The sequence below is a fragment of the Schistocerca americana genome, chromosome 7 (assembly GCF_021461395.2).
Source record: "Schistocerca americana isolate TAMUIC-IGC-003095 chromosome 7, iqSchAmer2.1, whole genome shotgun sequence".
Classification (NCBI taxonomy): domain Eukaryota; kingdom Metazoa; phylum Arthropoda; class Insecta; order Orthoptera; family Acrididae; genus Schistocerca; species Schistocerca americana.
Window position 1 is genome coordinate 137,718,068 of NC_060125.1, and position 22,377 is coordinate 137,740,444.

The window sequence follows — 22,377 nt, forward strand, 5'->3', positions numbered from 1 at the left end:
CCCTTTCATACCCCTCGACTCTAATAACTGCCATCTGCTTTCTGTACAAATTGTAAATAGCCTTTCGCACCCTGTATTTTACCCTTGCCACCTTCAGAGTTTGAAAGAGAGTATTCCAATCAACATTGTCAAAAGCTTTCTCTAAGTCTACAAATGCTAGAAGCGTAGGTTTGCCTTTCCTTAATCTTTCTTCTAAGTTCAGTCGTAGGGTCAGTATTGCCTCACGTGTTCCAATATTTCTACGGAACCCAAACTGATCTTCCCCGAGGTCGGCTTCTACCAGTTTTTCCATTCGTCTGTAAAGAACTCATGTTAGTATTTTGCAGCCGTGACTTATTAAACTGATAGTTCGGTAATTTTCACATCTGTCAGCACCTGCTTTCTTTGGGATTGAATTTATTATATTCTTCTTGAAGTCTGAGGGTATTTCGCCTGTCTCATAAATTTTGCTCACCAGATGGTAGAGTTTTGTCAGGACTGGCTCTCCCAAGGGTGTCAGTAGTTCTAATGGAATGTTGTCTACTCCAGGGGCCTTGTTCCACCTCAGGTCCTTCAGTGCTCTGTCAAACTCTTCACGCAGTATCTTATCTCCCATTTCATCTTCATCTACATCCTCTTCCATTTCCATAATATTGTCCTCAGGTACATCGCCCTTGTATTGACCCTCTGTATACTCCTTCCACCTTTCTGCTTTCCCTTCTTTGCTTAGAACTGGGTTTCCATCAAAGCTCTTGATATTCATGCAAGTGGTTCTCTTTTCTCCAAAGGTCTCTCTAATTTTCTTGTAGGCAGTATCTATCTTACCTCTAGTGAGATAAGCTTCTACATCCTTACATTTGTCCTCTAGCCATCCCTGCTTAGCCATTTTGCACTTCCTGTCGATATCATTTTTGAGACGTTTGTATTCCTTTTTGCCTGCTTCATTTACTGCATTCTTATATTTTCTCCTTTCATCAATTAAATTCAATATTTCTTCAGTTACCCAAGGGTTTCTACTAGCCCTCGCCTTTTTACCTATTTGATCCTCTGCTGCCTTCACTATTTCATCCCTCAAAGCTACCCATTCTTCTTCTACTGTATTTCTTTGCTCCATTCCTGTCAATTGTTCCCTTATGCTCTCCCTGAAACTCTGTACAATCTCTGGTTTAATCAGTTTATCCAGGTCCCATCTCCTTAAATTCCCACCTTTTTTCAGTTTCTTCAATTTTAATCTACAGTTCAAATCCAATAGATTTTTGTCAGAGTCCATATCTGCCCCTGGAAATGTCTTACAATTTAAAACCTGGTTCCTAATTCTCTGTCTTACCATTATATAATCTATCTGATACCTTCTAGTATCTCCAGGATTCTTCCATGTATACAACCTTCTTTCATGATTCTTGAACCAAGTGTTAGCTATGATTAACTTGATTCTACGAGGTGGCTTCCTCTTTCATTTCTTAGCTCCAATCCATATTCGCCTACTATGTTTCCTTCTCTCCCTTTTCCTACTCTTGCATTCCAGTCACCCATGACTATTAAATTTTCGTCTCCCTTCACTACCTGAATAATTTCTTTTATCTCTCATCATACATTTCATCAATTTCTTCATCATCTGCAGAGCTAGTTGGCATATAAACTTGTACTACTGTGGTAGGCGTGGGCTTCGTGTCAATCTTGGCCACAATAATGCGTTCACTATGCTGTTAGTAGTAGCTTACCCGTGCTCCTATTTTTTATTCATTATTAAACCTACTCCTGCATTATCCCAATTTGATTTTGTATTTATAACCCTGCCGTAGAACGCCAGTTTTCTTTCTCCTGATAACGACGTCCTCTTGAGTAGTCCCCGCCCGGAAATCCGAATGGGGGACTATTTTACCTCCGGAATATTTTACCCAAGAGGACGCCATCATCATTTAATCATACAGTAAAGCTGCATGCCCTCGGGAAAAATTACGGCTGTAGTTTCCCCTTGCTTTCAGCCGTTCGCAGTACTAGAACAGCAAGGCCACTTTGGTTAGTGTTACAAGGCCAGATCAGTCAATCATCCAGACTGTTGCCCCTGCAACTACTGAAAAGGCTGCTGCCCCTCTTCAGGAACCACACGTTTGTCTGGCCTCTCAACAGATACCCCTCCGTTGTGGTTGGACCTACGGTGCAGATGGAAAAATGACCACGGTCTTTGGCTGCCGAGGCTAGACTACAAGCCGGCCAGTGTGGCCGAGCGGTTCTAGCCGCTTCAGTCTGGAACGGAGCGACCGCTACGGTCGCAGGTTCGAATCCTGCCTCGGCATGGATGTGTGTGGTGTCCTTAGGTTGGTTAGGTTTAAGTAGTTCTAAGTGACTGATGACCTCAGATGTTAAGACCCACAGTGCTCAGAGCCATTTGAGCTAGGCTACAAGCAACTGCACATGATGGGAGGAGCAGTCAAGGTGGTGGAGTTACAGAGATGGGTGGGGTGGGGAGGGCGAAGGAGAGCAAGGTACGAGCAGGGAACGGTAAACTGCTGTTTGTGGGTGCATACAGGGTAGAGCAGCTAGGTGGAGTTGGGTGGTTAGACAGGCGGTGAGGGGGGGGGGGAGTAGAAAAGGAGAGAAGTAAACAGATTGTGGATGCGCTTGTGGAATATAAGGCTGAGTAATGGGAATAGGGAGGGAATAGGTGGGTGAAGGACAATGACTGACGAATTTCTTGATTCAAAAAACTTTTCCAACAGCTGTATATTTTGGTTCATTTTATTTTACATCTCAAATGCTACCAGTTGCGGCAACGTAATATTGCCACCTTGAGGCCCCTGCATAATGAAGGAGTATACATGCAGTGATATGAGGGTGTACAGTTCAAGTTTACAATTGACAGGTATTCATAATGGCGCTTAAACTTAAAAATAATGGAAATATTTACGTTAAATCAAATCTATGTGTACATCCAGCACAAATTTGCTAAAACATATGTATATATTTGTTAAAAGCTTTAAGCCAAACCTCTCTAGATATCTAGCACAATAGGTTAAAACTTGTGTACACATTTTTTTATTCATAAAACTATTTTTCATGGCAGATTTACTAGGGAGCATGTAAAATCATTAAAAATATCAGCACTAGACAGCGTATAGTCAAGAGTTCTGTACAAACAAAGCGCGTAATTTTTATTTTTTTAGTAATCAAATCCTACAAAATTCTTTTAGATGAGGGATCGCCTAGTGTATATGAGTCCCAATCGTACATTTAAAGTAAAGTGTCACATAATAAGGTATGAATTACAATAGTTTGCGTATTTACAGCCCAGCCGTTACGGATGGTAAGACAATTAGTTGTCCCAGTATCAAAAATAACTTGACACAAAACCCAATAGCAATCGACATATTAAGAGAAAATAGCATGCATAGCGAACACCACGAATATTGACAACTAACTGGTGGCCTAAGTTATACAGTAACTCGGAATAAGAGATATCATTGGTTTCATTTATATCCCTGAACAGGTTAGCATTATCACAGTGAAGTGAAACACAAGAAAGTCCAATCCTACTTAAGCAGGGCGAGTCCATAAAGTCCACAGCCGACCACTCATACAATTTCATTGGGAGTATAAAGCATTTCTAACACGACCTATCTATAGATACCAAACCATCTAATTACTAACAACTTTTGTAGTAATAAGGTAAGTGGATACGGGAAAGAACAAAAGGTAAATGAGTATGTGAAGACCACTATTTTGTCGAAGTTGAAGCCCAAAGAAAGAAGTACCGTCTTTTATCTCTATGAATACCAAAACCCATCAATAGTAAAAACATCATTGCAACCTCTCTAAACTGTATGGAGAACTAAGAAGCACGCTAACACGCTGATAAACTAACCGGTCATTTAGCAAAATTCCTCGCATTGGTTTTTACTTGGCCAGTTGCAAGTACTCTCAAAAAGAGTGAGGTATATGTTGTTCCTTGCTGCCTCAGGCCACAAGCCAGGGTTGGAAACAAAATTCAGTGTCTGTACATAGAAAGCGTGAAATTAAATTATCCTGATTCTCCAGTTACAAGTTGTAACCTCCCCCCTCACTTATCGACCTTAATGACAGTGAAAAATTAAACTGCGTGTACCTAATGGAAATTTGGGAAAAGCAATCGTCACCGAAGTTAATCTATCGGTAAAGAGGGAGGAAAGGGTTACATCTAAATGAAAGGAAAAATGCAAATGAAACTGGTGGGAATTAATTTTGAAAAGGGGTAAAGTTAATAAAGAAAGTAAATGTGCGGCCGTTACGTTAACAATTAACTAGCGGTAATTAGATATTTGAGATTTGGGGGAAATCACGGTCGCCAGTCCTAAGGACAATTACTATAGTAACTGAAAAAGAAAGGTTATTACACATATAATTAACACTAGAAGCGTGGCAACTGAAGGTTGACACGTGTAGTGTGAAATCTGAAAGTTTGTCAGAAGTAATAAATTTCGCTACACTCTGACTTAATTTAGCAAAAGAATTAATAAAACCGGAAAATCGAAAGTTAATTTAGTGACTGAAGTTAATAGTGAGCTTTCTTTCTGAAGCACATCGAAATCCAGTAAAATACGGTTAGTCTTGGACTACCTCAACAATCATTTCAAAAGCTACTTGAATCTACGCAATTTAGAAATAAGAGATTTAACTTTGATCTTGAATTAAATGATTCTGAACAATTAACAATAGTAAAATGTAGTACGTACCAAGCTGAGCTGCAGTCACAGGTAAGCTAAAATACGGTAACAAAGCTCGCACTCTTAATTCGTGCTCGTGTAATCTGAATATTGTAGCCAGCTCTGAGATTTTAACTGAACTTTGAAATTAAAGCAGCGAAATAGAATCTTACTTTAATGCTGGCGTTTGAATTTCAATGACACTCGGGTTCATTTCGGAAAAGGAAGGGACTCTGCTTGGTAATGCAATTGGGACAATGAGCAACAAAGGTTCATGCTAAGTTGCTGTAATTTTGCGAGGCAAATGGAACAATTTGAAAAGCTGAGGTCTGCCATACAGTTCTGAAACTTTACGTGCTTTTAGTCTTCCTTGTTGGTTGATTGAAGGTTTGAAGCCGTCGATCGAGGAGGTGGCGACAGTCACTCATTGTCGGCCGTCGCTGTTGCAGAAGCTGGATGTTGGCGCGCCTTCTTCTCGACACGGTCACCAGGCGAAACGGGCTCTTGATGTGCGCCAGCTAATGCTTTCCGTCCGCGACACCATGTCAGAAACTATCATCGCGAGTCGAGCGCAATTACATGCTGCCAAACCCCGAAAGCGCGGCAACTCGCGGGAGCGTCACACAACACCTGCTCCACTCGCTACTCCCGCCACACTCTAACTGTCCTGCCCGCGCTCCACGCGGCAGAGTTAACACTACCAAAGATCCTACACACTTTGATTCGTCACACGACCTATCGACGTAATCGTTCGATAGCAGTTTTCCCTAGGCAAGACCCAGCGTAAAAATACAAATAATATTTACGAAACAAACCAATTATACATCGACATGAGTGCATAAATATACATATACAAACAGTAAAACAATTACAATATATAAAGAGACAGAAATGTCATATCTTGAGGTAACAAAACAAGGAAAAAAAATAATAGTACAATAGATGGAAATAGGAGTATATGCATTTCCGGCGTTACACGTGCCCCACATTGTCTGAGGATGTTCGTGTAACGTAAACAGACTCAGAAAATGTCCCAAAAAAGAAACAGCGGAAATGCATATGCTCAAAACATCAAAAAAATTTAGCATTCGTCTAATTAACCATAAACCAATTTGTAGACAATAATAATTAAGTGGAGAAACTCCTAATCTTATTCCACTCTGTCATCTTGCACAAAATAAAACAGGTTGACAACATATCAAAATTCATAGAAAACATAGAAAACGGTTTAGCTATTCCAAAATCGTCAAAATCCGTAACACTATCATGAAATGGAATACTATTTACAAAATTAATCAGAGTACATGGTCATAAAAAACAGGTAGATCAAAATACGCAAATTAATTATTAATTACATAGAATACACATTTTATATAACCATTTCGTAATTAATACGCTTGCCATGAGAGTCCACTTAATGCTAAACAAGAAAATAATATTCAGTAGATCGAAAAAAACATAAATATTGACAGCAGAATTCTTTCACATCAGCTGTCCGGGAAGAAAAACTATTCCGCCTTTCGTACTCGCAAGTACAAAGAATGCCGACAGCGGCACAAGAGCCAACAGCGGCACAAGAGCCGACAGCGGCTCGCCTCGCCAGTATTGTTGCGTCCGCGTGTGCGGCACGCTTGATCTCACTCGCCCTTGTGACGGCGTTTCCAGAACGTCCGTTTCACTGAATTCTTTAGGAAAAACTCACTCCCGAGTAATCTCAAGGAGTCCCTTAATACTATCACAGTGGATAACTCAACACTGTCCATCATCACACGCATGTACTAGCCTGAAACTTAAAACAGCGTCTAAGTACATCGGCAATGACTAGTAAAACACATATTCATGAAATCTTACAGCTAGTTACAAAATCATATTTACATTGCTTAATCTACTGTGACTCAGCTGAAAACTTAAACTAGCAGCTTGGATTTTTCAGTTGATTAGATCATGATTAAATTGATTAAAATTAAATTGATTAATCAAAACGCGCTTTAGTGTCATGACGACGTATGCGAGCATCGGCTTTTAGCTTCATTACTTCTCGCAAACGATCCTTTTTCACACCAATACTAATGTCAATCCGTGGAGGGAATTTGATTATCTCTTCCACTAAACTTGTACTTCTGTCACCCAACAGGATTTCCTCTGGAGAAAATCCCGTAGATTCATGTCTCAAGGTGTTCATAATTCTCTCAAATACTGCTACATATTTGCCCCATGCCCTATGGTTGTGATGGCAATAGGTACGGCACAGTCGGCCTAGCTCGCGCATATACCTCTCAGCGGGATTCCCAGCCGGACAATAAGCTGAAATATGGATCACCTCGACCCCATTACTTTCCAAGCCTTCATTCCACAACTTAGAAGTAAATTGTGCCCCATTGTCTGATAGAATCGCCTTGGGCTTACCAATATGAACAAAATAATCGTTCACAAGCTTGCTATAGACTGCTTTGGCTGTAGCTTTCCTAATCGGGTATAGTTTGATGAACTTGGAAAAAGCTTCTAGCACTACTAAAATGTAAGCAAAGTTTCCTGATGACTTGGGCAAAGGTCCGTACAAGTCCACGCACAGTAACTCAAAGGTGTCGTTAGGCCTTATACTTTGCATAGGACCACGACTCGTACAGTTGGTAACCTTCACCTTCTGACATAAATCGCAAGTTTTCACTCTGTCAGTAACTCGTTTTAACATGTTGTTGAAATGCACTACTTCACTCAGCTTTTCCGTACATTTCTTTGGTCCACAGTGACCATACGCCAAATGGTAGTAGTCTATTATTTCCGTGACGTATTTGCTGGGCCAGCATACCCGCCAAATATTACTATCTTCACCCTTACGTATGTACAAGATATGATCGTATATCTTGTAATACTTCCTTAATTTCTCTCCTTCTGGACTCTTTTCATCATATCGGGTTTTCACCATATTTAAACAACCATCCTCGTTCTGATGACGACGTAGATTCTTACAAATGTTCATTATTAATTTACGTCCCTCAACTTCTTTAAAATAGTACAATTTGACCACTCCATCTGCCTCATCTTTCAATAGACCTTGATTAGACTCGGGCAACCGCGACAGCGCATCCGCTACGCAATTGTCGGTCCCTTTTACGTAACAGATGTCATAGTTAAATTGCTGTAAATACAGCGACCACCTAGTCAGTCTTTCGTGAAGTAGTTTACAATCCTTCAGATAAGTGAGCGCCTTATGGTCCGTATGAATAATCACCTTACGGTCCCATAGGTAACCCTTGAACTTCTTGAATCCCCACACGATAGCGAGACACTCTTTCTCAGAAATCGTGTAGTTTCGCTCACTTTTTGATAAAGTTCGACTCGCGAACGCTATCGTCCGGTGTTCCTTATCCTCTCCTTTACCAACTTCTTGGAACAGTTCTACCCCCACCCCGTAATTCGACGAATCCGTTCCCAGATGGAAGGGTAGCGATAAATCAGGGTGAAATAGTATGTTAGATCTTAACAACTCGTCTTTTAATCTCTCGAAAGCGGTCTGACACCCGTCAGTCCACACAAACGGAACATTTTTGCGCAAGAGGTTATTCAAATTTTCATCATTAAACACTTGTCCTTTTACAAATTTACGGTAAAATCCTGTGAGCCCTAGAAAACTTTTTAACTGTTTCCTAGACTTGGGTGGAGGACAATTCTTTATTGCCTCTAGTTTCTCTGGGTCTTTCGTAATACCAGCAGTGGTAATTACATGCCCTAAAAATTTCAGTTCCTGCTTCACAAATTCGCATTTCTTTAGCTTTAGAGTCATTCCGCCACGGCGCAATGCTCTAAAAACTTCATCTAACAGGTCACAATGGTCATGCCAAGTGGCATTGGCCAACAATAGGTCGTCAACATATACAGTTAATCTTGAACTCAAAGCCGGTCCTAGCACTTTATCTAGGGCCCTGATGAACACGGACACAGATATATTAAGTCCAAACGGCAGTACTCTATACTGATAACACCTGCCCGCAAACAAGAAGGCGGTGTATGGCCTAGATTCTTCTTCGAGTTCTATTTGCCAGTAACTAGCTGTCAGATCGAGGCTAGTCATGAACTTAACGTCATGAAAACGTTGCAAAATCTCCTCCATACTCTCTGGTCTGTCTGTTTCACGTTGAACGACCCTATTCAACGTGCGTGCGTCAATCACAATACGCACACTACCATCCCGTTTTGCTACAATGACCAAACCGTTATTGTATGGACTTGTACTTCTTTCAATCACTCCCCATTCGATCATCTTATCTATCTCCCGTTGCACTGCTTCCTTTTTGGACAGCGGTATAGCATACGGTCTCACGAAGAATGGTTCGTGCGGAATTACATGCAACTTGCATTTATATCCTTCCACAAGACCCGGTTTGTCTGAAAACACACTCTTATTCCTCATTATTACTTCATACAGGCCTCGTCTTTGTTCGTGTGTTACGTTTGACACACCGTCTACAATACTTTCCAATTCACTTTCTACACTATTGTCAATGCCGAGATTCCTCACATTACAGTAGTTCAAATTCATACCTACATCAATACCATTCGGCCAGTTAACAATGTGTATAGGCTGGTATTGCCTATGCACACCGTCTCCTGCCTCGTCAAAACTAACTACTATTGTTTTATCTTGGGACGTACATGTCAAAGTTTTGCTTTCGCAGTTAATCACTGCACGGTACTTTAATAGCCAATCTAACCCGATAATTACTTCCGTAGTTAAGTCTGGCACGACGACAAACTCTTGTTCAAATCGTGCCCCACATATCTCGAAGTTGACAAAAATCTGTTTTGTGACCGGTTTACTGGCCTTCCCAGTAGCACCGATAATTTTCACTCCTGTTACTGGCATAACTACGATGCCAGGTCTGTCTTTCAGTAACTCAAATATTTTCCCAGATACAGCACTCAATTCTGCACCGGTGTCAATCAACACGTTTAGTTGTAGGTCGTGCATATTAACAGACACTACTATCTGTCTACACTTGTCCTCGACTGTTTCTTTATTTTCCCACAGTAAATCCTCGTCTATATCCAGGTCATTCCAGAAAAAACCATCCGGCTTTGATCCTAAATCCGGTTTATCTGGCGGCTTTTTCAGCCTCTGTTCACATACAGTTTTAATTTCAACACGTTTGTCCTGAGGCTTAGTCTGTAGCGTCGCCTCCAATACCGAAACCTTTTCCTGTAACTCGTCAACTAGTGAGTGTTGCTTTGCTATCAATTCACTAATTGTCACCTTCGTTGATTCCTCTTTAATCAGATTGATCTCATCTGCCAATCTACCTGGAGACATGTGCCCAGTAGTATCTGCAATTACTTCCTCTAGATCTGCGCAACCCACACTGCTACCGTCTGACCGCATAACGTCAGCTCTAACCTCATACACGCTGAAATCTATGTTCTTTTCTACCAATTGTGTCCGGCTATCACTAAAATTTTCGTAATCTTTCCCCTTAATACTCTCGCAATGTTTAAACTGGAGGTTTGCGTCGGATGGGTCGGCTACTTCTACCACTATAACTTTCGGTAAAGTCTGCCGGTTAGGGCCAGAACTTTCCGTTACTCCTTCAACATCTAACTCCTGCGGGACGAAACACGACGAATCTTGCTCGTGCTCCCCATTAACATCAACTATTTCTGGTAAAGTCTGCCGGTTAGGGCCAGAACTTTCAATCACTTCACAAATACTATCTTCCTGTGGGACGAGACGCGGCAAATACTGCACGCGCTCCCCATAAACACTTCTCCCATACAGACCCCTATAATCTCTTAGTTCGTCGTATAAGCGACCGAACTGCCTTAACCAGACCTCATCCCTCTCTGCATCCCCTCGCTCGATGACGGACGTTTTATCCGACATCTGATCTTCTCTCAACAATTGCGAATCATTCTTAAACTCACTCTCCAGTTCCGCTGTGGGTATTACAGCTGGCACCTTATAATCGATTTCCGGAACACTACTTAAATTGTTCTCACTGACAGTGAATGTACCTTCTACTGCCGTGTATACAGCTGATCTACTACTTGTGGGCGCACTCCTTTCTCTTAACACTGGCACACTCTCCCGCCGTTGATTATTCCACACGGAATTTTCATAACGACGACACCTGGGTTTTCTCCTGTTATTGGGCCGCCAAAATTTCTCCACGCCCGGTCGGCCCCTCACCGGCGCGGCTAATGGTTTCCCTGTCTCGTCCCAGCAGATACGCTCCCCGGATGCTGCTGAGGCGGCTGATCACACCCTCTGGCGTTATTACTATTCTGTGAAGCCCGTATCACGTTAGTATGATACTGGTTTCCGTCATTCCTGTTATTATTTGCATTGTACCGATTGTTATTACGGTCCGAACCATTATTGTTATTGCTGCCATGGTTGCGGTATGCATTATTCCCATGGTTATCGTTGTTGTGGTTGCTGTGGTACCCGTTGTTGTTACCACGGCCTCTACCACTGTCGCGATTATTGCGCCAATTGTCCTCGTCCTCCACTCTTTCCAGGAAATCATTTATTGTCCTGTAATTGCTTCCTACGTAGCGTTTTGTATCATCTGGAAGCTTTTTGTAGAGTTCCCAGACTATTTCGGATTCCGTGCGGCGATCACGCAAATATTCCAACTTGCGGATCCAGCCCTCACAAAACTCCTTCATCGAGCCGCGCGAATTCGCATCGAAAGGCCTCGATACGACAAATTCGCGCCAGACACCTTGCTGTTTCTGCTCTGACCAGTATTCAGCCAGAAACAAATTTTTAAACTCGTCAAAAGTCAGGTTCGTAATGTTGAGGTTTAAGCCCCAACGCTTGGCATCACCAGCCAACACATCAATAACCGCATTAATTTTTCTCTCATTAGTCCATGATCTGGGTAAAACTCTTTCACAATTTTTAATGAAATCCGTCGGGTGTATACCGCCTTTTTTCAAGGGGTCGAACCGCTCCTCTTTCGTCAACAACTCCGAACTATGTGCACAGATTGGCACATAGCTCTGTTTTTCGTCAAGTTTCCTTTCTAATTCCGACACCCTCGTAATCACTCGGCAAGTGGTTGTCACAAGCGTTTCCACTTCCCTCTTTTTCTCTTCGCAGGTGTTAGCCTGCTTCGTCACTTTGGTATCTACTTCGGATACTAAAGCCTTTAAAGTTTCCACCTTCTGTTGATCCTCTTTTCTCACTAATTGAATTTGTTCCGTCACCTTATTCTCGATGATCGGAGCAACTGCGTCTCCTACACTTTTCTCGATTCTGCTAATTTCGGAATCAAAACGAGTATTTATGCTCGCAATTTCCGCCTGAACGCCTATCATTTCCTGTTTAAGGTTACCGATTTCGGTATTAATCACGACAATATCGTCTTTGATTTTATCAACTTTTGTGTTAACAACTTCAACATTGTTGTTAACAACATTAATAGCTTTGTTCTGATTGTCTAGCATTCGTTCAATTTTTTCAGACTGAGCTACTTGCTTGGCAGCCTGAGCTGCTTGCTTGGCAGCCTGATCGTCTTGCTTGGCAGACAGAGCTTTAATTTCTGCCGATTGACTCTTGATTTCGTTAATCAAAACATTCAATAAATCAGTTAAATTCCCGGAAACCACCGGTTTTACTTCCGTAGCGGCTTCCTCTTTCATTGTCCCCCCGTATTCGTCATCAAGGGATTCAGATTTGATTTTCACTTCCGATTCCGAAACATTTTCTAAAGTCTGGAATTCCATTTCTGCTCTTTGTTGCGTTTCGGCGGTCGCATCTTTCATGCTAGCCGCCTGCCCCGGAACAATGGGTACCGCTGTGCGCGTTTCCCACTGTTCGACCGATTGTTCCGTATCCAAGTCTACCAAATTTTGGTAATTGTTGCCTTCACTCATTTTAATAATTTTCAATATAAATGCAAAATCTCAACTCTAATTAGGATTCCTCACACGAATATTCTCGCTGACGTATCGACCATTTCGTAACCAGTACTTTGTTACGAGATTTGCACAATGCAAAATTCGTGTCCAGAACAACCTCAAATTTGAAGATTGTCCTGTCACCAGGTCGCCACGTGTAACCTCCCTCCTCACTTATCGACCTTAATGACAGTGAAAAATTAAACCGCGTGTACCTAATGGAAATTTGGGAAAAGCAATCGTCACCGAAGTTAATCTATCGGTAAAGAGGGAGGAAAGGGTTACATCTAAATGAAAGGAAAAATGCAAATGAAACTGGTGGGAATTAATTTTGAAAAGGGGTAAAGTTAATAAAGAAAGTAAATGTGCGGCCGTTACGTTAACAATTAACTAGCGGTAATTAGATATTTGAGATTTGGGGGAAATCACGGTCGCCAGTCCTAAGGACAATTACTATAGTAACTGAAAAAGAAAGGTTATTACACATATAATTAACACTAGAAGCGTGGCAACTGAAGGTTGACACGTGTAGTGTGAAATCTGAAAGTTTGTCAGAAGTAATAAATTTCGCTACACTCTGACTTAATTTAGCAAAAGAATTAATAAAACCGGAAAATCGAAAGTTAATTTAGTGACTGAAGTTAATAGTGAGCTTTCTTTCTGAAGCACATCGAAATCCAGTAAAATACGGTTAGTCTTGGACTACCTCAACAATCATTTCAAAAGCTACTTGAATCTACGCAATTTAGAAATAAGAGATTTAACTTTGATCTTGAATTAAATGATTCTGAACAATTAACAATAGTAAAATGTAGTACGTACCAAGCTGAGCTGCAGTCACAGGTAAGCTAAAATACGGTAACAAAGCTCGCACTCTTAATTCGTGCTCGTGTAATCTGAATATTGTAGCCAGCTCTGAGATTTTAACTGAACTTTGAAATTAAAGCAGCGAAATAGAATCTTACTTTAATGCTGGCGTTTGAATTTCAATGACACTCGGGTTCATTTCGGAAAAGGAAGGGACTCTGCTTGGTAATGCAATTGGGACAATGAGCAACAAAGGTTCATGCTAAGTTGCTGTAATTTTGCGAGGCAAATGGAACAATTTGAAAAGCTGAGGTCTGCCATACAGTTCTGAAACTTTACGTGCTTTTAGTCTTCCTTGTTGGTTGATTGAAGGTTTGAAGCCGTCGATCGAGGAGGTGGCGACAGTCACTCATTGTCGGCCGTCGCTGTTGCAGAAGCTGGATGTTGGCGCGCCTTCTTCTCGACACGGTCACCAGGCGAAACGGGCTCTTGATGTGCGCCAGCTAATGCTTTCCGTCCGCGACACCATGTCAGAAACTATCATCGCGAGTCGAGCGCAATTACATGCTGCCAAACCCCGAAAGCGCGGCAACTCGCGGGAGCGTCACACAACACCTGCTCCACTCGCTACTCCCGCCACACTCTAACTGTCCTGCCCGCGCTCCACGCGGCAGAGTTAACACTACCAAAGATCCTACACACTTTGATTCGTCACACGACCTATCGACGTAATCGTTCGATAGCAGTTTTCCCTAGGCAAGACCCAGCGTAAAAATACAAATAATATTTACGAAACAAACCAATTATACATCGACATGAGTGCATAAATATATATATACAAACAGTAAAACAATTACAATATATAAAGAGACAGAAATGTCATATCTTGAGGTAACAAAACAAGGAAAAAAAATAATAGTACAATAGATGGAAATAGGAGTATATGCATTTCCGGCGTTACAAAGTGGACATTCAATTACACACTCATGCACACATGGTAGATTATGGATTATGGACAGAGGATAACATAGTTTGCAATGCAAAATAGAAAAAAATAAAATCAACAAACGATGGTTCCCTACGCAATCATATTCCCAGATAGGAGCAAGAAAGTAATCCACTAAACTAATTGGATGTAGATTAACTATTCCAGATAACAATTTCATAAAGGGTGCTTCATTCAGTGGTTGCGTATGAATGACTTTTCGTGAAACTGCACAAGAATTCTTGTTACTGTCTACATTGTATACAGTTGCTCCTAGTATTTATCCATTATTTCATCCCTTGACCCCTCTACCCTTTACTGGCACTTTATGCGTTGAGGTTGATTATAGCTCTTAACTGAAACATATTATTTTGTTGTAGCCGGTATTTTGAAGTGCTTCATCCTATTCCGTTCTTTGACATCTGGATATAGTCTGCCAGTTAGAAAAGTGACTATTTTTCTCTCTTAGTTTCTGAAACAATTCTGCAATTGGATCTGCATTTAATCGGTGAACATGTTACGTCAAAGAAATGACGAGGCATGTTTCGTCATTTCTTTGACGTAACATGTTCAGCGACACGGGGTTTACAAGGTTGTTGACCGTGATATAGTCGGACCGCTGAGTGAGACATGTGTTTCGTAGCAACACACTGTATTCAAGTCGTACAATCTCTGTCATAACTTAAGTACCGTTTCGGCTAGAATAACCCCTACTGATATTGGCACGTCAGAGTCTAGTCGAACGTAATTATTGGGGATTATTGTAGCATTCTCCATTAACAGGAATCTCCTTAAAATCGCCTTTCTCTATCTGTTATTTTCATCCTCGTCACTACCACTGCTACTACTACTATCTTTTTCGTAACCACTACTGCCACTTTCCATCTTTCTTTTCGCTCCCTTCTCCGATACCTCCAGCTTGTCTTTCACCTTTAGCCCACAGACGCTTGAGTCATTCACGACCTTGGACACACCTGTAAATATGTCTTCCCCCGCGAAATCCAGCTTTTGTCCCTCTTCCGGCCAGCAGGTAGACGGGGAGCGCTCGGTCCTACAGGCGGCCACAATGGGACGGACCGGTTCCGGCGGCGGGCTCTTTGTGGCCCACGCGAACGCTCAGTCGCTAACAGCTCACTTCGACGAGTTCTGTGACCTGTTCTGCAAATCGCTGTTCCATATTATCCTCGTCTCTGAAACTTGGTTGAAACCAAACATTTCTTCCGACGCTATCCGAATCACTGGTTACTCTCTCCTAAGGGCAGATCGTGAAACATGACGCGGGGGTGGTGTGGGTTCCTATGTTCGCTCTGATCTGAGACCTACTATACTATGCACATCGGATGCAAACGGCGAAGGAGAAGAAGAGTTCTTGTTTTTCGAAATAAATACATCAAATCAGAAACTGCTAATTGGAGTAATCTATAAACCTCCAAACGTAGGTGCTATGTCCTCCTTTCAGTCTGCCCTGTCCTCGCTCGTGACACTGTATGAACACATAATCATTATGGGCGACACAAACATCGACTTACAGTTAAAATCTCCCTCCGCAGAAAAACTAAGGAGACTGTTCCACTCCAATGATATGAGTTTAACACCGCTGGACCCAACTCATCACACGCCACACAGCCATACACTCGTAGATATAATAGCAACAAAGCGACCAGATAAAATAATTCGCGCCTATCAGAAATCCGCCCCAGGACTCTCTGCTCATGACGTGATATTCTTAAATTACTCAGTACATACTACCAAAGAAAAATCTCACCTGGTAACCTACAGAAACCTAAAGAATGTTAACCATGACGCTCTTCAAAAGGATTGCTCAGACATCCCTTGGCATGATATAAGCAATGAACCGACTTTAGACGGAAAAATTCGGGAATTATGTCGCAAAATTATTGCACTGTATGATAAACATGCTCCTCAACGCACTGTCAAGGTAAAGAGAGCTCCCGCTCCGTGGCTCACCACTGCATTACGCCAGTTAATGAATGAACGTGATGCTGCACATAGGGCCTTCAAGCGTAACCCAACTCCCGAGACGTACGAAGCTTATAGGAAACTCCGAAATAGAACCAAGCAAAGCGTGAGGAATGCCAAAATCAGACATGCCCGCTCTGTCGTATGCGGCATATCAAAACCTGCTGCACTGTGGAAAAAGCTGCGCAGTTTCGGTATAGGGAAGCGAAGATCTGACGCTGTTTATCAAGCGTCTGCAGAAGAATTAAACGATTTCTTCTCAACAGCCGTAAACTGCCACGCAGCGACAAATTACCAGCCCCAAGATATCAATCTCTCGAGAGACAAGTTTTTCCTAAAACATGTCACTACCGGCACAGGACACAAGGCAATTATGAGAATCTGTTCAGAGGCAGTAGGAAATGATGGAGTGAGCATTGGCATGATTAAGAACGTCGTAAACACTATTACTCCAGTTATCACAGACATCTTCAACCTGTCTCTTGTCAGTAGTACATATCCTACTGAGTGGAAGCAAGGTTTAATTCAACCTATACCCAAGACTGACTACAGGCCGATCAGCATACTTCCTGCAATATCTAAAGCCCTAGAATACATCGTCCATGAACAGCTGACGGATTACCTCAAAACTCATAACATCCACGACAAATATCAGTCAGGCTTTCGAAAGCACCATAGTACAGCAACTGCATTAATCAAAGTAACTGATGACATTAAACATGCTATGGACAGACGTGAAGCTACCATCCTAACACTGCTTGACTTTCAAAAATTTAGAAAAATATTTCCAACCCATGTTAAACAAAAATTAGTCCAAACACTAGTCTTGCCTAATCTTTACTACTGTGATGTAGTTCAACACGGCACAAATAGTGAAAATTCGAGATGCCTCGAGCTAGTGATGAATGCTTGCGTTAGATACGCATGCAATATACGGTTGTATGATCATATCAGTCCTTCATACTCCCAGCTAGGTTGGATACGCCCACATAAGGCACGCGATTTCCACACAATGTGCTTACTTCATCGATTTCTTAGCCACTGGTGCCCCCAATACTTATCTTCTCACATTAAACACCTATCATCATTCCACAACCGCAATGCCAGATCGGATACGTCTAGCATCTTGGCTGTACCTTTACATAACACAAAATCTTTCTCCGTGTCATTCTCCATCTCAGCCATACGACTATGGAACGCGCTCCCCTGTGGTCTGCGTCTTATCCTAAACCACTCAACATTCAAGAGGGAACTGAAGACTTACATATTAGGGACGGTATAGCCACCATTGTTGTGCCCCTCTCATCTTTTTCTTTCTCCTCTCCATCATAGCTTCGAATTTTACCATTCTATTTCTCTTCCTCTAACCTGTCTACCTCTTCTATATCTCTTTCACCCCATTCCATCGTCTTATGTCTCTGCTTGATGAGAATAACTCACAAGCTGCAAGAATATAACGAGAAAATTCCCAACTAGCAATAGGACTGACATTCATAAAAGAAAAATATGTTTACTTTCATATAGATAGTCATTATTATTATTATTATTATTATTATTCTTGATTGTTATAATTATTTTTTGATTGTTATAATTATCATTGTACTACTTTTATAATTTCTATTTTTTTTCTTTAACATTAATACTGTATAACATGTTATATGTCCTTAATGTTCTGTAGAAACTGAAATTTGTTGAATCTGAGTATGCCTGGTTAGGTGTAAGAGAGGGCCTGAAGGCCCTAATCTTGCCAGGTAAAATAAATGCATAAATTAATAAATAAATTTACATTGTTAGTTTGGGAACTTTTCTTTGGATGGTAGGTGAAACTTCCACTTAGCAGTATTTATATACCTCTATGTTATTTAAGCCCTTATATGTTGCACCACTGTTTCCGACATTCTTTTCCTGTATGTTTTGTTGTCTAAGACGTACTATAACGCACTAATTGTTTACTTCAAGCTTACTGTCTTTCATATGAACTTGTAGATCTTGCTTTCTGCAACTCCTTGTATCCGTTTTATAGGAGTTTACTCCTATGGTAGACAGCGTTTAATAGTGATCATGTCTTTAGATTATTGGTATCTTTTACGCCAGTTTTACACTTAGGACAATGAAGTATTTAGTGTTTCCTTGGTCTTTTAGACACAAACTGACACAGTCCCCAATTCACTTGTGGCAATTCGGTATGTCTCGATCACACCTGACGACTACTTTTGAGTTAACAGTCAGTCGTTCAGAAGTCTTCTTCTACAGAAGTACTCGCCATAACGTCTCGTGATCTGCACGAAACACGCCACGCGGACTTTATGTACGACTTGAAATGTTCACACGCGAATGTCTCCTTAAATAAACCACTCACAATGCTCAAATTTTCAAAATGGTCAGCAGTGTTGTCACTTTTCTTCAACTACACGAGAACCGATTAAATGCGCCGATTTCTTCATTTTGGTACAAATTTGACCAGTGGTGTTTAACATAGGTATTCACCAGAAGAAGGCTCCGAGTGATTATATCGACTCATAGATCTGAAGCACCAAGCCCTACTCAGACGCACGGGAAATGTTGAATTCTTATTGGCTAGTATGTTAAGCAGGTAATCTGATCATCTCCACACTTTCGGTATTTCTATTGTCAGCCAATCAATCACAACACGTAATTTAGGCAAGAAATATCGTAATTCCTAAAGTAGATAAAATGTAGCGAAACAAGACACAATTGCTTTCCACAAAACAAATTACTAGTAAATTTAATACTGAACGCCCCTTCTGGCTATAATTTCAGAAAATCAGCCCCACAAATTCCCCTATTACACAACAACTTTCTCATACTTACATTTACGTGGTTTTGACAAAACATCGCATCACAGTATCACTTAACGTATGTCCTGTTTTCACTCTCTCAGTCTCTCCAACACACCCACACAACCAAAACACAATGAAGTAATAATTTTCCAATGCACTGATAATTACGTCAGAAATCTGTGGCAATGAAATTAAAGAAAATTCCATAACATGAGATTATACGAACCTATCCTTTTGGTTGTAGTTGCAATTGATACTATAGATGAATTCATTACAGTATCATGGAAGGCCTCATCTTCCGGTACGCACTGCTAAATATCTCGATAAGCTCCTCAGCTGAAAGCCACATATACGTTAGGTCCGGGGGTAAGCGCATGCACGTTTGATGTCACTATATGCCTTACTATACCCAAAATCAACGCTTCTTCCACACTGCAGAATTACTCTGTTTCTGCTGGAAAGCGCATGCACGTTTGAAGCCACTATATGCCCTACTATACCCAGAATCAACGCTTTTTCCACACTGCATAATTACGCTATATCTGGAACTGATACGACCAGTGCTAGAATACACGTCTTCAATGTGGGGGAAGCCGGCCGAAGTGGCCGTGCGGTTAAAGGCGCTGCAGTCTGGAACCGCAAGACCGCTACGGTCGCAGGTTCGAATCCTGCCTCGGGCATGGATGTTTGTGATGTCCTTAGGTTAGTTAGGTTTAACTAGTTCTAAGTTCGAGGGGACTAATGACCTCAGCAGTTGAGTCCCATAGTGCTCCGAGCCATTTTTTTTCAATGTGGGGGAACGCAGCTAATACACACTTACGTCGGGTCAAAGGGGTGCAAGGGACAGCTCTGCGGCTCGCCCTGCACTCACCGCGAGACTACCCGCACAGGCCTTGTACGAGGGTCACTCCAAAAGAAATGCACACAGTTTTTGTAAAAATACAGTTTCCATTCTACATGTGTGAAAGTTTTGCTGCTTGTTTTCAAACTTAGTTCAACCTGTTCCCGTGAGTGGCGCCGTCACAGCATGTCTTCAAGATGGCTGCTACACTTGACATTCGTCAGAAGCAACGTGCTGTCTTACAATTCCTCTGCTGTGAAAACGAGACAGTGGGAAACATCCACAAGGGGTTGAAAATGGTGTATGGAGATGCTGCTGTCGATCGCAGTACAGTTAGTCGGTGTGCAAGCAGGTTACGTGATGAAAGTGGGCACGGCAATATTGAGTATAGTCCTCGCAGCGGCAGGCCTCGTACTGCACACACTCCAGACAATGTGCAGAGAGTTAACGAATTGGAGACTGCGGACAGACGTATCACAGTGAACGAATTGTCACGCTACGTTGGGATAGGGGAAGGAAGTGTTTGCAGAATCCTGAAAGTGTTAAGTGGAAACGTTAATTTATACTTTTGTCGTCAGGCGGCGGGTGGCTGGTTGCTGTGTTCGCTGGAGGAGCGTTTGTGTCGTCGTCCGGTGTGGTCTAATGGCTAGGATACCTGGCTCTCACCCAGGAGGCCCGGGTTCGATTTCCGGTACCGGAAATCCAGCATTTTGTTGCTCCTCTTAGGCGACTTGTCCCGACTTTGTCCGAGAATGGTGGAGATGAGTTTCTTCGAAGAATTGTGAAAGGTGATGAAACATGGCTCCATCATTTTTCACCAGAGACGAAGAGGCAATCAATGGAGTGGTATCATGCAAATTCACCCAAGAAAACACAAATCAAAACCACACTTCCTGCTGGAAAAGTTACGGCTACGGTGGTTTTCGATTCCGAAGAACTCTTGCTTGTGGACATCATGCCAAGTGGAACCACCGTAAATTCTGATGCATATGTGACGACACTGAAGAAACTTCAAGCTCGACTGAGTCGTGTTCGACCACATCGGCAAAAGGATGATGTTTTGCGGTTGCACGACAATGCACGGCCACATGTCAGTCAAAAAACCATGTAAGCGATCACAAAACTCGGATGGACAACACTGAAACACCTGCCTTACAGTCCTGACCTGGCTCCATGTGACTATCATCTCTTTGGGAAACTGAAAGACTCTCATCGTGGAACAAGGTTTGAAGATGATGACTCCCTTGTGCACGCTGCCAAGCAGTGACTCCAACAGGTTGGTCCAGAATTTTACCGTGCGGGTATACAGGCGCTGGTTCCAAGATGACGTAAGGCTGTTGAGAGGGATGGAAATTATGTGGAGAAATGAAAATATTATTCCTAAAAAATGTATCTGCACACTGTAAAACGTTCAAACATGTAGAATAAAAGATGGATTTAAAAATATAGTGTGCATTTCTTTTGGGGTGACCCTCGTATGAGGAAACAGGGATCCCCGTGATACGGGATCGCATAAAACAGGCTGCCCGACGGCATTACGAAGCGTCGTGGCAGTCTGACAATCGGCTCATTTCAAGTCTGGGAAACCAGCAGCACAGACAATGGACCATCAGGTGGCTCGACCTGCTTCAGCAGTGAGATAGGCGATAATACAAACGCGTCAATGCTTCAGACGCAAAGAGGAAAAATACAAGAGTTTGAGGAATAAAACACACTCAGAGGGAATACAGGAACAGTGACAAAAACTTAGCCTGTACAAAAACAGACAGTAAGGGCTGTCCTTACTGGAAAAGAGCAAGTGCCCGGCCCAGCAGCCAGCATTAACTGAGCGAGCGTGAGAAACAAAATTTCCTCTTCTCCCGGCTCCACGGCAAGTTACTTTTTCAATGCAAAGTGACAACTCGTAATAATATGCTACATTACATCGTGTAGCCAAAAGCCGTGTTACCGAGGCAAACGGATGTCCTGCGTGAGATTTTAACTCACAGTGACAACGCAGGTACCTGACAATGCAATTTTGGCGATATCCTAGTACAGGTAGTTTTTCGTTGCGTTCCTGCGAGGTTTTCAGTGATCACAGTGTCATCCCAAGTGTAGGTCCGTATTTGACTATATTGCAAACTAGTACAGATACTTTTTCCCACATGAATATAGAATGCAAGGAATCGAGGGAGTGAAAACCGGTGCAAAAAACAAGCCACATATCAAGAATTTCACCAAGGAAGACTCCTACCACCATCTTCGGAGGCATATAGTTTTGAAACATCAGATCTTGTTGACAGAGTTGTAACTCATCCTAGGGCACGGAACAAAGTCCAGCCTTGAAAAAATGACGGCACTGTTTCTCTTCCACTGTCGGACCAATTTCCGGGGATGCAATGTCCCTCCACTACAAGGATAAGGACC

At 42.0% G+C, this 22,377-nt stretch overlaps 1 non-coding gene across 1 annotated transcript; it reads left to right on the top strand.

Moving 5' to 3' along the window:
- Positions 1-20,599: 20,599 nt before the first annotated feature.
- Trnae-cuc lies at positions 20,600-20,671 on the top strand. Its single transcript has one exon. It is a non-coding gene; the product is annotated as a tRNA-Glu (tRNA).
- Positions 20,672-22,377: the final 1,706 nt, after the last annotated feature.